Genomic DNA, 16,541 nt, shown 5'->3' with positions numbered 1-16,541 from the left:
CCAAAGACCTCCGGGAAGAGCTCTAATCCTCAGGGAACAGTGTGTGGGCTGGGTACAGAAATGACGCTGGGGAGTCCTGAGGAACACCTTCACATTTTCAACATAGGGTGAACGTGGCCACACCGGGTCAAAAAACCCCATGGCCTCCAAATTGGCCCTCTTGCGAAGACACCATACTGTGCCACAAAGGCAAATACTACCTGGCACAGGGACCCGCCATGATGCAAATCGACAAAGGAGAGGCCAAGGGCGGGATGGTTCATGAACGTGCACCCATAATCCTTCCCTATACATGCCTTCAAATGCACCTGAAGGCATCCCAAAGGAGTTCCAGGAACCCTATGCCCATTGTCAATCTATCCGCCCACCAGTCCACCCATGGTTGGGCTTAGCCAACCATGTCACGTTTATTTCCCGCTTGCCTTGCCTTTCTCTTTCTCCCCAGATAAAAACATCTCACGGCAAGGTTCCAGAGCCAACCCTCACCACAGAAGCTTGATTAAACTTGGGTGCCCAGAGATGACATGCTCTCCCTAGCCTTCCTCCATGGATGTGCATCTCAGGCTCTTTCCCAATGGTTCTTCTCCCCACAAGAATCCCGCCAACTAAACTCACACAATGTGACTGCGGATATCCAAGGCAGCAATTGCAACATGACACTCTCCTTACATTCCCTCTGGAAGCCACAGAGTGGACCTCAGTTTCACTAAGGAGACGGTAGGGTGTTCACGATCATTTCCTGTAGATCTTCCAAGGAATGCATATGAGGAAGACATCATTGTTCCGAGCATGTGCTGGGATGCTGCAGAACCCAAAGGGCAGGCCTCTCAGCATTAAGATCAGTGAATCTGTATGGGTCTGTAGAGAACCCAGTGACCTCGGAGAGCTCCAGAGCCTGGGGAATCCCCACTACCCAGGCCTCTCAGCATTAAGATCAGTCAATCCACGCTTGCAACCGCTGGGACCACCCAAGGAAACCCTAATATCGAATGGCACATCTTGGAGTGGGAGAATACCTACTGTCCTGAGTGACCCACAGCCATGCTCGGCACCCTGGGCTGCCCCATTTCCTCTAGGTCTCCCTTGCACCTCCAGTCATCAGACCACGTGAAGGTCTTCTTGTCTTAGCCGATGGCCAGCCTTGCCCAGCAACTGCACCTAAGAAGTGGACAGAAATCACACAGGCTTCAGGATTGGACCAGCATACTCAGAGAACACTATTCATGCCAACATTTACCTGGGGATAAGCCCTACACCTGCTTCCCAAGTACCTCAATTCCTTATGGAGGAGTGAATGCGTGTCTGACAGCATGACTGAAGGAATGTAGGCATGTAGGTGGGCCCGCGAGTGTGAGGGTATATGTGTACACGCACACACCTGCACGTGTGTGTGACTGTGACTGCGCACGAGGACTCACTTGCGGGTTTCTGTGTGTGCCTCTGTACCCACGTCGGGACCTCTGTGTGTCCCTGTACCCCTCTGTAAAGGCCTCAAACAGGAAAAGCAACAACTTATACACAGAGCCATGGCCTCGGGCCCTGTCACAGAACGTTGAAAGACCCCTGCTACCTTCAAGAGACCGCATGCGAACTTTGACCCCAGAGATGTTGAAATAAGCAATGGACTCCTGCTCTCCAACAGCACCGTCTTCTGACCAAAGCACACAGACTTGATGAGACCAGCCTGGCCTCCTGGCTGTGGGTGTGACATCTACATAAACCTGGAGACCCTGCCAGCTACCCTAGCACATCTGATGTGCACTTGCTGGCCACTCCCAGCACCTCTGCGAAGAAGGGAACCTCCCACGGGCAGGCCGACACTGCCTTGCAGCTGGCTACAGGCAAGATGCAGCCCCTCTTCCTCTCAAGGGGTCAAAGGACTTAAGACCAGGTGCCACTTAAGGCCAACTATGCCAAATCACTTTCCATGGACCCGCAGGCATGCCTATCATGGGAAGTGTTGGTCTTCAGCCACCATTATGCAGGGTCGAACTGCACAAGGAAACTAGGCCACCTTCCTGGCCAGGTTCTGGCCAGCTAAACAACTGGCAGAATTCGTGGCTCTGGTCCCTGAGGAAATGCTCAGATGCTGGATATCCTTGTCCCACGTGCCCTCCTCCTGCCCACAGGGCGATTGGACACAACAAGAAGCCACAGACACCATGCTAACATGGGAGACACTGAGCACCACGGAAGACAGACAGCAAGCATGTCAGCTTTGATGAGGTCGAACCCACGCCATACATTCTGTAATCTCGTCAGCATCACACCAACACCAACAAGGACCTCACAGAGATCCAAGGTGCCATCCACGAGGATCACAGAAAGACTTCAAATGGAGGACCTCTGCCACGGGAGGGGAACTAAAACCCTGAAAGAGCACAACTGGCTATCCATGGCAGCGTGCATGGCATCGCAATATCGCCCCCATCTCTGCCACACCCACGGTTTTCCACAGATAAACCTCTGGCCCTGTGAAAGGCTTGCGTGCTACCTGGGCAGGCCGTGTCATGCCCTTTGGGAGAAACACTTTCACCTTGCACATTCCATAACTAGGGAACAAAGGGGCCAAAGGGCATGTTTGCATAACTCACTTCCCCCTAGGGAGGCCAGCCCCAACTCCTCAGCAAGTGGATCTCTTCTACCCACCGCAATAAACCATTTGGGTGTCATTCCTCAGGCAAGGGGTCCCCGGTCGACACAGGTCACCAATCACAATACATCCACTTGGACCGCAAAAGCCCTCTCCTCCCTAGGCAGCTGATGGCAACCCTCACGGTTCAGGGACATACCAGTGAAGCTGAGGCGACCACCTGCAACCCAATGATGACAGCCCATCCCATGACATCACACAGGACCTGTCCTCATCATGCCTTACCTTCCTGTCCAGGTCATCAGCCACCATGCAGGCTTAAATGCAGCACTTGGTCCTCACTCAACTACACGATGACCCACTTGGCACCAACACTGTGCTAAGAGTTGCAGTACACGAGCTGACAAGGGCAACACCGAGGCCTAATCCGTCAGCCCCCTTCCTCCGACACCCAGCGCCAGCCCACCCCTGCCCACTGCTCCAGCCCCACTGGGCACTCAAGAAACTCATCGCGGCAAAGGCAACAACAGGGAGGGCCATATGCCTGGCCTGGGGCTCCAGGCCACAACAAGAGAAGGTGGCTCATTTTGGCTTCCAAACACCCTACAAAGTGCCACGACCAAAGAGGAAACATGGCCAAAACACAACTCTCCAAGCCGCAGGCTCACTGGGCCTGGACCTGTACACGGTATGACACCTAAAACCAGCAAGACAGCGTGCCGCCTTGTAATCCGTCACTGGCCTTTCACCAAGGACCTGGGATTCATAGACGATTCAGGTAAGGTGCAGACACGGTCGACTTTCAGACAGGAGCCCCTCAAATGCTGGCACCATGGGTGGTGTTTGCATGCATGTCAAAAAGGGGACGCTGGCCTCCACTCCCAACTGTACCCTACCCCCAAGGGAGGAAATGTGCTGGACCTCAGTTTCGATGAGGAGACGGTGGAGCGTTCTCACTCATTTAATTCAGATTTTCCAAGGAATGCATACAAGAGTGTCACCTTCAGTCCAAGCACATACTGGGACAGTGCTCAACACAACAGGGCAGGCCACTTGGCTCTGCAAAGGAGCCATGACCCCGGAGTATTCGAAAAGCCTGGGGAATCCACAGCCCTCAGGGCACTCAGCAAGAGTAACAGGCAATCCACTATTGCAGCCACTGGGCCCATCTCAGGAAACCCTAATATCCATTGGCATATCTTGGGGTGGTTGATTCCCTACTGTCCTGAGTTATCCACAGCCACGGTCAGCAACATGCCCCTGCCTCACTTTTTCCATTTCTCCTTAGCACATCCAGTCATCAGACCATGCGAAGGTCGTCTTCTCTATGCCAACGGCCAGCCTTGCCCAGCAACTTCACCAGAGAAGTGGACAGAAACCACAAAGGCTTCAGAATTGGACCGGGGTGCTCAGAAAACATGATATGTATGAATATTAACCTGGGTGTGATGCCTGAACCTGCTTCCCAAGGACCTCTATCCCTTACTGAGAACAGAATGCATGTCTGACAGCACAATTGCAGGAACTCAGGCACGTATGTTGGCCTGTGTGTGAGACGGTGTTTGTGTGTGTTCACGCATGTGCATGTGTCTTTCTGTGACTGTGCATAAGGACGGGCTGGTGGGTTTTGGTGAGAGCCTCTGAATCCACGTCTTGGTCTCTGTCTGTCCCTGTGGCCCTCTGCAGGGACTGTGAACAGTAAAGGCCAAAGTTTATATGAGGAACACTAGCTTTGGACCCTACAACTGAATGGAGAAAAACCTCTATCACCTTCAAGAGGCCGCATGCGAATTTTGACCCCCAGGGGCTATTGAAATAGGCCACGGACTCCCGCATTCCCACAGCCACGCCTTCTGAACAAAGCACAAAGACTGGACGAGACCTGCCTCCCGGCCATGGGTGTTACATATATGTGGACCTGGAGACCCTGCCAGCTACGAGAAGATCTGATGTGCAATTGGGGTCACTCCCAGCGCTTCCAGAAGTAAGGAAACCTCTCATGGAAAGGCCAACACTGACCTGCAGCTGCCTACAGGCAAGATGCAACCTGGCAGCTCTCACGGGGCTAATGAACATCGGAACAAGTGCCACTTCTCGCCAATTAGGCCAAATCACTTTCCGTGACCCTGTGGGAATACCCACCACGGGAATTGGTGAGCTTCAGCAGCCATGACCCAAGTTGGAACCCCAAGGCAGAAACTAGGCCACATTCCCGGCCACGTTTCGGCCAGCTCCCAGCCAGCAGGGTTTGAGGCCCGGACTCCTGAGGAAACGCTCAAACCCTTGACAGCCTCGGCCTAAGTGCCCTCCTCCTGCCTGCAGGGCGACTCGACCATACTGGAAGTCACAGACATCATTCGAACACGGGGATACTGAACACCAGGGAAGACAGACCACAAGCATGTTTGCTTTGATGATGTCCACTCCACCCCATGCATCCTGGCACTTCTCCACTGCCACAGCGACACTACCGAGGAACTAACAGTGATCAAAGGCACTGTCGCTGAGGAGGACAGACAGATTTTCAAAAGAAGACCTCTGCGACAAGAGGGGACCTGGAAGCTTCAAAGGGCAGAGTGGCTGTCCACCGTAGTGCACCTGGCATCACGACAGTGCCCCCATCGCTGCCCCGCTAATGGACTGCTACGGATAAACCTCTGGCTCTTCGAAAGGCCTGCATGCCACACGAGCTGGCTGCATTATGCTCTCCGGGAGAAACAATTTCGCTTTGCACATTCCCAAACGAGTGAACAAAGCGGCCAAATGGCATGTTCGCATAACTCGCCTACCCCCAAGGAGGCTGGCACAGAAGCCTCAGCATGTCGGTCTTGTCGACGTCCCACAGGACACCCTTAGGGCGTCATTCCTCTGGCAACAGGATCACAACTGTACACAGGTTACCTACCTCAACGCATCCACATGAACTGCCAAAGCCATCCCCTTCATAGGCAGCTGATGCCAACCCATCATGGACAGGACACATCCTTGGGAAGCCGTGGCCAGCGTGTGCAACCCAATAATGACAGCCCATCCCACGACATCACAGAGGACATGTCCTCATCATCCCTTACCTTCCTGTCCAGGCCATCAGCCACTACGCAGGCTTAAATGCAGTACTTGATCCTTACCCTACTCCACAATGATCCACTTAGTGCAAAAAGTGTGCCGGCAGCTTCAGCAGAGGAGCTGAAATGGGTAGCTCAGAGGCCTACTCCATCAGCCCCCTTCCACCAACGCCCAACTCCAGCCCATCCCCGCTCACTGCTCCAGCCCCACCAGGCACTCAACAACTGCACCGTGCAAACGCAACAACAGGGAAGCCCACAGGCCTGGCCTGAGGCTCCAGGCTCCAACCAGGGAAGCTTGCTCATTTTGGATTCCAGAATCAACCCCTGATGTGGCATGCACAAAGTGTGATCTTGGCCAAAACGCACCTATCCAAACTACAAGCTCACTGGGCGTACACCAGCACACACTCTGACTCTGAAGACCAGCAGGAGAGACTGTCCCTTTGCATTCACTCAATGGCCTTTCAGCAGGGACCTGGGATTGATAAGATGACCCAGCTTATGTACAGACACGTTCGACCCTCAGACAGGAGCCCCTCCAATGCTAGAGCCCTGGGTGGTGTTTGCATGCATGTCAGCAGGGGATGCTGGCACTCATTCCTCACTGTCCCCTACCCCCGAGAGAGGAAATGTGCTGGACCTCAGATTCGATGAGGAGATGGTAGTGTTCTCACTCATTTTGTTCAGATTTTCCAAGGAATGCATACAAGGGTGTCATCATCCATCCAAGCACATGCTGGGATGCTGCAGAACACAACCAGTCATGCCATGCGGGTCTGCAGAGGAGCCATGACCTCATAGTACTCCAAACCCAGGCGAATCTACAGCCCTGAGGCCAATCAGAAAGAGCAAAAGTCAATCCACTCTTGCAGCCACTGGGCCCGAATAAGGAAAACCTAATATCCAAAGGCATATCTTGGGTGCGTGAATGCCTACCTACCTGAGTTATACACGGACTCATTTAGCAACATGTGCCTGCCTAATATTTACAGTTCTCCTTAGCATATTCAGTCATCAGGCAATGCGAAAGTCTTCTTGCCTTTCCTGACGGCCACCCCTGCCCAGCAACTGCACCTTAGAAGTGCACATAAATCACGCAGGCTTCAGAATTGGACCGGGGTCCTCAGAGACCATGATTCATGCGAAATTTTACCTGGGCTGGAGCCTCGACCCTGCTTCCCAAGGACCTCTACCCTTACCGAGATCTCAATGCGTGTCTGACAGTACGACTGCAGCAAGTTAGGCAGGTATGTTGGCTGGTGTGTGAGAGGGTGTATGTGTGTGTTCACGCATGGGCACATGTGTGACTGGCACTGCGCACGAGGACGCACTTGTGGACTATTTTTTGTGCCTCTGAATCCACATTTTGGTCTCCGTGTGTCCCTGTGGTCCTCTGCAGAGACTTTGAACACTAAAAGCCAAAGTTTATACACAGTGCCTTGGCTTTGGACCCCCCCCCACCACTGAATGAAGAAAGACGCCTATCAGCTCCAAGAGGCTGAATTCAAACTTTGAGCCACAGGGGCTGTTGAAATAGGCCATGGACTACCGCTCTCCCACAGCCAAGCATTCTGGTCAAAGCACAAAGACCTAACCAGACTTGCCTCCCGGCCGTGGGTGCCACATGTACGTGGACCTGAAGAACCTGCCAGCTAGTAGCACATCTGATGTGCACTTGGGGTCCCTCCCAGAAATTCCGGAAGCAAGGGAAACTCCTATGGTCGGGTGGACACCGATCTACAGCTGGCTGCAGGTCAAAAGCAGCCTGGCACTTCTCAAGGGGCTAACGAAACTCGGTCCAACTGCCAATTCTCACCAACTGGCACAAATCACTTTTCGTGGACCCCTGGGAATACCCACCACAGGAAGTGGTGGGCTTCAGCAACCATAATCCACGTTCAAACAGCACAGCGGAAACTAGACCCCCTTCCCGGCCATGACTTGCCAGCACCCAGCCGGCAGGTTTCGCGTCCATGAACCCAGAGGAATCACTCAAATGCTTGACAGCCACGTCCTATGTGACCTCTTCCTGCCCACAGGGCAACCCAAAACTACTGGAAGCCACAGACATCATGCAAACACGGGGACACTCTACACCAGGGATTACAGAACGCAAGCATGTCTGCTTTGATGACACTGACCCTACCCCACGGATCCTGGCACTTCTCCACTGCCACAGCGACACTACCGAGAACCTCACAGAGATCAAAGGCACTGTCCCCGAGAACCACAGACAGACTTCCAACGGAAGACCTCTGCCATGCGAGGGGACCTGGAAGCTTCAAAGGGCACAGTGCCTGTCTGCAGCAGCGCACCTGACATAGCACCTGTGCCCCTATCTCTGCCCCACCAATGAACTGCTCCAGAAACACCTCCGTCTCTTTGAAAGGCTTGCAGGCCACATGGACCGGCCGCATCATGCCCTCTGGGAGAAACACTTTCGCTTTGCACATTCTCATACGAGGGAACAAAGTGGCCAAAGGGCATGTTCGCATAACACACCTTCCTCCAAGGAGACCGGCACTGATGCCTCAGCATGTCTATCTTCTCTACATCCCGCAGGACACCCTTTCATCGTCATTCCTCCAGCAACGAGATCACAACTCCTGCAGATTACCGACCTGACGGCATCCACATGAGCGGGCAAAGCCATCCCCTCCATACGCAGCTGATGCCAGCCCATCATGAAAATGACACATCCTTGGTAAGCCGAGGCCAGTGCCCGCAACCCAATGATGACAGCCCATGCCACAACATCACACAGGACCTCTCCTCATCATGCCTTACTGTTATGTCCTGTCCATCAGCCACCACGCAGGCTTATATACAGCACTCGGTCCTCACTCCACACCATGATGACCAACTTGACGTCAACACTGTGTCGGGAATTGGAGTAGAGGAGCTGACAATGGCAACACCGAGGCCTAATCCATCAGGCCCCTTCCGCCGACGCCAATCACCAGCCCAAACCAACCCACTGCTCTAGGCCCACCAGGCACTCAAGAACTTCACTGTGTGAAACACAACAACAGGGAGAGCCACAGGCCTGGCCGGAGGCTCCAGGCTCCAACAAGGGAAGCTTACTCATTTTGGATTCCAGAAGCATCCTCCGAAGCGTCATGCACAAAGCGTGATCCTGTCCAAAACACACCTCCCAAGCTGCAAGCTCACTGGGCCTACACCAGCATACAGTTTGACTCTGAAGACCAGCAGGTGAGACTGCCACCTCGCATTCCTTCAACGGCCTTTCAGCAGGGACATGGGATTCACAGATGACCCAGCTTATGTGCAGACATGGTCCACCCTCAAACAGGAGCTCCTCCAATGCTGGAGCCCTGGATGGTGTTTGCATGCATGTCACGAGGGGACGATGGCCCTCACTCCTAATGGTGCCTTACCCCCGAGACAGGAAATGTATTGGACCTCAGATTCTATGAAGAGACGGTAGAGTGTTCTCACTCATTTTGTTCAGATCTTCCAATTTGTTCAGATTATCTGTGCCTTACCGCCGAGAGAGGAAACGTGCTGGACCTCAGTTTCAATGAGATGGTAGAGTGTTCTCACTCATTTTGTTCAGATTTTCCAAGGAATGCATACAAGGGTGTCATCATTGATCCAAACACATGCTGGGAAGCTGCAGAATGTAACTGGACAGGCCGCAGTACTCTGCAGAGGAGCCATGACCCTGGAGTACTGCAACAGCCTGGGGAATCCACAGTCTTCAGGCCACTCAGCAAAAGCAAAAATCAATCCACTCTTGCAGCCATTGGGCCCATCTGAGGAAAACCTAATGTCCAATGGCACATCTTAGTGTGAGTGAATGCCTACCATCCTGAGTTATCCAGGACCACGCTCGGTAACATGCGCCCGCCTCACTTTTTCCAGTTGTCCTTGGCACATCCAGTCATCAGACCATATGAAAGTCTTCTTGTTTTTGCCGCCAGCCAGCCTTGCCGAGCAACTGCACCTGAGGAGTGGACACAAATCACCGAGGCTTCAGAAGTGGACCGGGGTCCTCAGAGAACATGATCCATGTGAATATTTACTTGGGCTTCAGCTCTGAACCTGCTTCCCAAGGACCTCTATCCCTTACCGAGTATTGATTTGTGTCTCACAGCATGTCTGCAGGAAGTTAGACACGTACACTGACCAGTGTGTGAGACGCTGTATGTGTGTATTCGTGACGTCGTCTGCGCACGAGGACGCGCTTGTGGGTTACTGTGTGTGCCCCTGAATACGCATCTTGCTCTCTGTGTGTCCCTGTGGCCCTCTGCAGAGGCTTCCAACAGTAAACACCAGAGTTTATACACAACACCCTGGTTGGATCCCCAACAGAAATGAGAAAGACCCCTGTCAGCTGCAGGAGGCCGCATGCGAACTTTGACCGACAGGAGCTGTTGCAATAGGCCACAGACTCCCGCTCTCCCATAGCCACGCTTCTGACCAAAGCACAAAGACTGGAAAAGACCTGCCTCCTGGCAGTGGATGTCACATGTATGTGGACATGGAGATCCTGCCAGCTAATAGTCCACACCTAATGTGGACTTGGGGCCACAACCAGTGATTCCAGAAGCAAGGGAGTCTCCGATGGGCAGGTAAACACCGACCTGCAACTGGCTACAGGCAAGGGCAGCTTAGCATCACTCAAAGGGCTAACGAAACACAGTCCAAATGCCAATTCTCGCCAACTAGACCAAATCACGTTCTGAGGACCCGTGGGAATGTCCATCACGGGAAATGGTGTATTGTACCAACCAGGACCCAGGTTGGAACCCCACGGGGGAACCTAGGTCATCTTCCCAAGCACGTCTTGCCAGCGCCCATCCGGCAGGTTTCACGGCCCTGAACCCAGAGGAAACGATAGAATGCTTGACAGCCTCGTCCTAAGTGACCTCCTCCTGCGCGAAAAGTGACTCGCCATTACAAGAAGTCGCAGACACCTTGTGAACAGGGGGTCATTGTACTCCAAGGAACACAGAGTGCATACATGTCTGCTTTAATGATGTCGATCCCACCCCACGGATCCTGGCACTTCTCCACTGCCACAGCGACACTACCGAGAACCTCACAGAGATCAAAGGCACTGTCCCCGAGAAACACAGACAGATTGCCAACGGAAGACCTCTGCCACCCAAGGGGACCTGGAAGCTTAAAAGGACACACTGCCTGTCTGCGGCAGCGCACCCGGCATCGCAACAGTGCCCACGTCGCTGTTCCGCCAACACACCGCTCCAGGTAAATCTCTGGCTCTTCAAAAGTCCCTGCGTGCCTCACGGGCCGGACGCATCATGCCTGTGGGAGAAAAACTTTTCGCTTTGCACATTCCCAAACAAGGGAACAAAGTGGCCAAAGGGTATGTTCTCATAACTCACCTATCCTCAAGGAGAGCGGCACAGACGCCTCAGCATGTCTATCTTCTCTACGTCCTGCAAGACACCCTTTGGGCGTCATTCCTCCGGCAATGGGATCACAAATCTACGCAGGTTACCTACCTCGCTCCTCACTGTCCGTACGTCCAAGAGAGGAAACGTGCTGGACCTCAGACTCGATGAGGAGACGGTAGAGTGTTCTCACTCATTTTGTTCAGATTTTCCAAGGAATGCATACAAGGGTGTCATCATCGATCCAAGCACGTGCTGGGACGCAGCAGAACACATCCGGGCATGCATGCGGGTCTGCAAAGGAGCCATGACCTCGTACTAATCCAAAACCCTGGGGAATCCACAGCCCTCAGGCCACTCTGCAAGAGCAACAGTCAATCTACTCTTGAAGCCACTGGGCCCGTCTGAGTAAAACCTAATGTCCAGTGGCACATCTTAGGGTGGGTGAACGCCTACCTTCCTGAGTCATCCGGGACCATGCTTACCAACATGCCCCCACCTCACTTTTCCAGTTCCCCTGAGCACCTCCAGTCATCACACAATGCGAAAGTCTTCTTGCCTTTCCTGACGGCCACCCCTGCCCAGCAACTGCACCTGAGAGGTGGACATAAATCACACAGGCTTCAGCATTGGACCGGGGTCCTCAGAGAACGTGATTCATGCGAATGTTTACCTGGGCTTGAGCCCGGACCCTGCTTCCCAAGGACTTCTACCCCTACTGAGGACTCAATGTTTGTCTGACAGCACGACTGCAGAAAGTTAGGCACGTACGTTGGCCGGTATGTGAGAGGTTCTATGTGTGTGTTCACGCGTGACGGCGTGTGTGACCGTAACTGCGCACGAGGAAGCGCTTCTGGGCTTCTTTGTGTTCCTCTGAATCTGCATCTTGGTCTCCGTGGGTCCCTGAGGCCCTCTGCAGAGACACCGAATCGTACAAGCCACAGTTAATACACAGCGCGCTGCCTTTGGACACCGTCCCCCCGAATGGAGAAAGAACCCTTCAAGCTTCAAGAGGCTGAATGCGAACTCTGAAACGCGGAGGCTGTTGAAGGAGGCCACGGATTCCCGCTCTCCCACAACCAAGCCTTCTGACCAAAGCACAATGACTAACAAGACTTACCTCCCGGCCGTGGGTGTGACATATACGTGGACCCGGAGAACCTGCCAGCTACCAGCACATCTGATGTGCGCTTGGGGCCACTTCCAGCACTCCCGGAGGCAAGACAACCTCCGCTGGTCGGGAGGTCCCTCACCTGCGGCAGGCTACAGGCAACATGCAGCCCGGCACCACTCGAGGGGTAACGAAATTTGGCCTATGTGCCTATTCTCGCCAACTAGGCCAAATCACTTTCTGTGGGCCCATAGGAATGCCCACCACAGGAAGTGATGGGCTTCAGCAACCATGACCCAAGTTCAGACCCCACAGCCGAAACTAGGCTACCATCCCTGCCACGTTTCGCCAGCACCCACCCAGCAGGGTTGGCGGCCCTGAACCCTGAGGAAACGCACAAATCCTTGCCAGCCTCGTCCTCCGTGGCCTCCTCCTGCCCACGGGGCAACTCGACCATATTGGAAGCCACAGACATCGTGCAAACAGGGGGACACTGTACACCTGCGATGACAGATCGCAAGCACGTCCGCTTTAATGACACTGACCCTACCCCACGGATCCTGGCACTTCTCGACTGCCACAGCGACACTACAGAGAACCTCACAGAGATCAAAGGCACTGCCCTCGAGAACCACAGACAGATTGCCAACGGAAGACCTCTGCCACCCAAGGGGACCTGGAAGCTTCAAAGGGCACAGTGCCTGTCTGCGGCAGCGCACCCGGCATCGCAACAGTGCGCGCGTCGCTGTTCCGCCAACACACCGCTCCAGGTAAATCTCTGGCTCTTCGAAAGTCCCTGCGTGCCTCACGGGCCGGACGCATCATGCCCTGTGGGAGAAAAACTTTTCGCTTTGCACATTCCCAAACAAGGGAACAAAGTGGCCAAAGGGCATGTTCGCATAACTCACCTATCTTCAAGGAGAGCGGCACAGACGCCTCAGCATGTCTATCTTCTCTACGTCCTGCAAGACACCCTTTGGGCGTCATTCCTCCGGCAATGGGATCACAAATCTACGCAGGTTAGCTACCTCGCTCCTCACTGTCCGTATGCCCAAGAAAGGAAACGTGCTGGACCTCAGACTCGATGAGGAGACGGTAGAGGGTTCTCACTCATTTTGTTCAGATTTTCCAAGGAATGCATACAAGGGTGTCATCATCGATCCAAGCACGTGCTGGGACGCAGCAGAACACATCCGGGCATGCATGCGGGTCTGCAGGAGAGCCATGACCACGTAGTACTCCAAAACCCTGGGGAATCCACAGCCCTCAGGCCACTGTGCAAGAGCAACAGTCAATCTACTCTTGAAGTCACTGGGCCCGTCTGAGGAAAACCTAATATCCAGTGGCACATCTTAGGGTGGGTGAACGCCTACCTTCCTGAGTCATCCGGGACCATGCTTACCAACCTGCCCCCACCTCACTTTTCCAGTTCTCCTGAGCACCTCCAGTCATCACACAACGCGAAAGTCTTCTTGCCTTTCCTGACGGCAACCCCTGCCCAGCAACTGCACCTGAGAAGTGGACATAAATCACGCAGGCGTCAGAATTGGACCTGGGTTCTCAGAGAACGTGATTCATGCGAATGTTTACCTGGGCTTGAGCCCGGACCCTGCTTACCAAGGACCTCTACCCTTACTGAGGACTCAATGTTTGTCTGACAGCACGACTGCAGAAAGTTAGGCATGTACGTTGGCCGGTATGTGAGGGGGTCTACGTGTGTGTTCACGCGTGAGCACGTGTGTGACCGTAACTGCACACGAGGACGCGCTTCTGGGCTTCTTTGTGTTCCTCTGAATCTGCATCTTGGTCTCCGTGGGTCCCTGAGGCCCTCTGCACAGACACCGAATCGTAAAAGCCACAGTTAATACACAGCACGCTGCCATTGGACACCGCCCCCCCGAATGGAGAAAGACCCCTTCAAGCTTCAAGAGGCTGAATGCGAACTCTGAAACGCGGAGGCTGTTGAAGGAGGCCACGGATTCCCGCTCTCCCACAACCAAGCCTTCTGACCAAAGCACAATGAGCTAACCAGACTTGTCGCCCGGCCCTGGGTGTGACATATACGTGGACCCGGAGAACCTGCCAGCTACTAGCACATCTGATGTGCGCTTGGGGCCACTTCCAGCACTCCCGGAGGCAAGACAACCTCCGCTGGTCGGGCCGACCCTGACCTGCGGCAGGCTACAGGCAACATGCAGCCCGGCACCACTCGAGGGGTAACGAAATTTGGCCTATGTGCCTATTCTCGCCAACTAGGCCAAATCACTTTCTGTGGGCCCATAGGAATGCCCACCACAGGAAGTGATGGGCTTCAGCAACCATGACCCAAGTTCAGACCCCACAGCCGAAACTAGGCTACCATCCCTGCCACGTTTCGCCAGCACCCACCCAGCAGGGTTGGCGGCCCTGAACCCTGAGGAAACGCACAAATCCTTGCCAGCCTCGTCCTCCGTGGCCTCCTCCTGCCCACGGGGCAACTCGACCCTATTGGAAGCCACAGACATCGTGCAAACAGGGGGACACTGTACACCTGCGATGACAGATCACAAGCATGTCCGCTTTGATGACACTGACCCTACCCCACGGATCCTGGCACTTCTCCACTGCCACAGCGACACTACCGAGAACCTCACAGAGATCAAAGGCACTGCCCTCGAGAACCACAGACAGATTGCCAACGGAAGACCTCTGCCACCCAAGGGGACCTGGAAGCTTCAAAGGGCACAGTGCCTGTCTGCGGCAGCGCACCCGGCATCGCAACAGTGCCCGCGTCGCTGTTCCGCCAACACACCGCTCCAGGTAAATCTCTGGCTCTTCGAAAGTCCTGCGTGCCTCACGGGCCGGACGCATCATGCCCTGTGGGAGAAAAGCTTTTCGCTTTGCACATTCCCAAACAAGGGAACAAAGTGGCCGAAGGGCATGTTCGCATAACTCACCTATCTTCAAGGAGAGCGGCACAGACGCCTCAGCATGTCTATCTTCTCTACGTCCTGCAAAACACCCTTTGGGCGTCATTCCTCCGGCAATGGGATCACAAATCTACGCAGGTTACCTACCTCGCTCCTCGCTGTCCGTACGCCCGAGAGAGGAAACGTGCTGGACCTCAGACTCGATGAGGAGACGGTAGAGGGTTCTCACTCATTTTGTTCAGATTTTCCAAGGAATGCATACAAGGGTGTCATCATCGATCCAAGCACGTGCTGGGACGCTGCAGAACACATCCGGGCATGCATGCGGGTCTGCAGAGGAGCCATGACCTCGTAGTACTCCAAAACCCTGGGGAATCCACAGCCCTCAAGCCACTCTGCAAGAGCAACAATCTACTCTTGAAGCCACTGGGCCTGTCTGAGGAAAACCTAATATCCAGTGGCACATCTTAGGGTGGGTGAACGCCTACCTTCCTGAGTCATCCGGGACCACGCTTAGAAACCTGTCCCCACCTCACTTTTCCAGTTCTCCTGAGCACCTCCAGTCATCACACAACGCGAAAGTCGTCTTGCTTTACTGTCGGCCACCCTTGCCCAGAAACCGCACCTGAGAAGTGGACATAAATCACGCAGGCTTCAGAATTGGACCCGGGTCCTCAGAGAACGTGATTCATGCGAATGTTTACCTGGGCTTGAGCCCGGACCCTGCTTCCCAAGGACCTCTACCCTTACTGAGGACTCAATGTTTGTCTGACAGCACGACTGCAGAAAGTTAGGCACGTACGTTGGCCGGTATGTGAGGGGGTCTACGTGTGTGTTCACGCGTGAGCACGTGTGTGACCGTAACTGCGCACGAGGATGCGCTTCTGGGCTTCTTTGTGTTCCTCTGAATCTGCATCTTGGTCTCCGTGGGTCCCTGAGGCCCTCTGCAGAGAAACCGTATCGTAAAAGCCACAGTTAATACACAGCACGCTGCCTTTGGACACCGCCCCCCCGAATGGAGAAATACCCCTTCAAGCTTCAACAGGCTGAATGCGAACACTGAAACGCGGAGGCTGTTGAAGGAGGCCACGGATTCCCGCTCTCCCACAGCCAAGCCTTCTGACCAAAGCACAAAGACCTAACCAGTCTTGCCTCCCGGCCGTGGGTATGACATATACGTGGACCCAGAGACCCTGCCAGCTAGTAGCACATCTGATGTGCACTTTGGGCCTCTTTGAGCACTCCTGGAGGCAAGAGAACCTCCGCTGGTCGGGACGACCCTGACCTGCAGCACGCTACTGGCAAGATGCGGGCCGGCACCACTCAAGGGACTAACGAAATTCGGCCAATGTGCGAATTCTCGCCAACTAGGCCAAATCAATTTCCGTGGACCCATGGGAATGCCCACCCCAGGAAGTGGTGGGCTTCAGCAACCATGACCCCAGTTCGGACCCCACAGCCGAAGCTAGGCTACCATCC

General features: G+C 54.2%; 7 non-coding genes across 7 annotated transcripts; all 7 read right to left on the bottom strand.

The window, feature by feature from the left end:
- Positions 1-692: 692 nt before the first annotated feature.
- Positions 693-785, bottom strand: LOC132505860 (small nucleolar RNA SNORD116). The gene has a single exon (XR_009535569.1). It is a non-coding gene; the product is annotated as a small nucleolar RNA SNORD116 (small nucleolar RNA).
- A 2,725-nt stretch (positions 786-3,510) lies between these two features.
- LOC132505854 (small nucleolar RNA SNORD116) lies at positions 3,511-3,603 on the bottom strand. The gene has a single exon (XR_009535563.1). It is a non-coding gene; the product is annotated as a small nucleolar RNA SNORD116 (small nucleolar RNA).
- A 2,694-nt stretch (positions 3,604-6,297) lies between these two features.
- Positions 6,298-6,388, bottom strand: LOC132505669 (small nucleolar RNA SNORD116). Its single transcript, XR_009535485.1, has one exon. It is a non-coding gene; the product is annotated as a small nucleolar RNA SNORD116 (small nucleolar RNA).
- Positions 6,389-9,188: 2,800 nt separating this feature from the next.
- On the bottom strand, positions 9,189-9,278 carry LOC132505613 (small nucleolar RNA SNORD116). Its single transcript, XR_009535471.1, has one exon. It is a non-coding gene; the product is annotated as a small nucleolar RNA SNORD116 (small nucleolar RNA).
- A 1,917-nt stretch (positions 9,279-11,195) lies between these two features.
- LOC132505314 (small nucleolar RNA SNORD116) lies at positions 11,196-11,288 on the bottom strand. The gene has a single exon (XR_009535359.1). It is a non-coding gene; the product is annotated as a small nucleolar RNA SNORD116 (small nucleolar RNA).
- Positions 11,289-13,223: 1,935 nt separating this feature from the next.
- On the bottom strand, positions 13,224-13,316 carry LOC132505307 (small nucleolar RNA SNORD116). The gene has a single exon (XR_009535357.1). It is a non-coding gene; the product is annotated as a small nucleolar RNA SNORD116 (small nucleolar RNA).
- Positions 13,317-15,251: 1,935 nt separating this feature from the next.
- Positions 15,252-15,344, bottom strand: LOC132505300 (small nucleolar RNA SNORD116). The gene has a single exon (XR_009535352.1). It is a non-coding gene; the product is annotated as a small nucleolar RNA SNORD116 (small nucleolar RNA).
- Between the last annotated feature and the right edge of the window lie 1,197 nt (positions 15,345-16,541).

Source organism: Lagenorhynchus albirostris, chromosome 1, assembly GCF_949774975.1.
Source record: "Lagenorhynchus albirostris chromosome 1, mLagAlb1.1, whole genome shotgun sequence".
NCBI lineage: Eukaryota > Metazoa > Chordata > Mammalia > Artiodactyla > Delphinidae > Lagenorhynchus > Lagenorhynchus albirostris.
The sequence above is the reverse complement of the archived record's forward strand: the minus strand, read 5'-3'. Positions and strand labels throughout refer to the sequence as shown.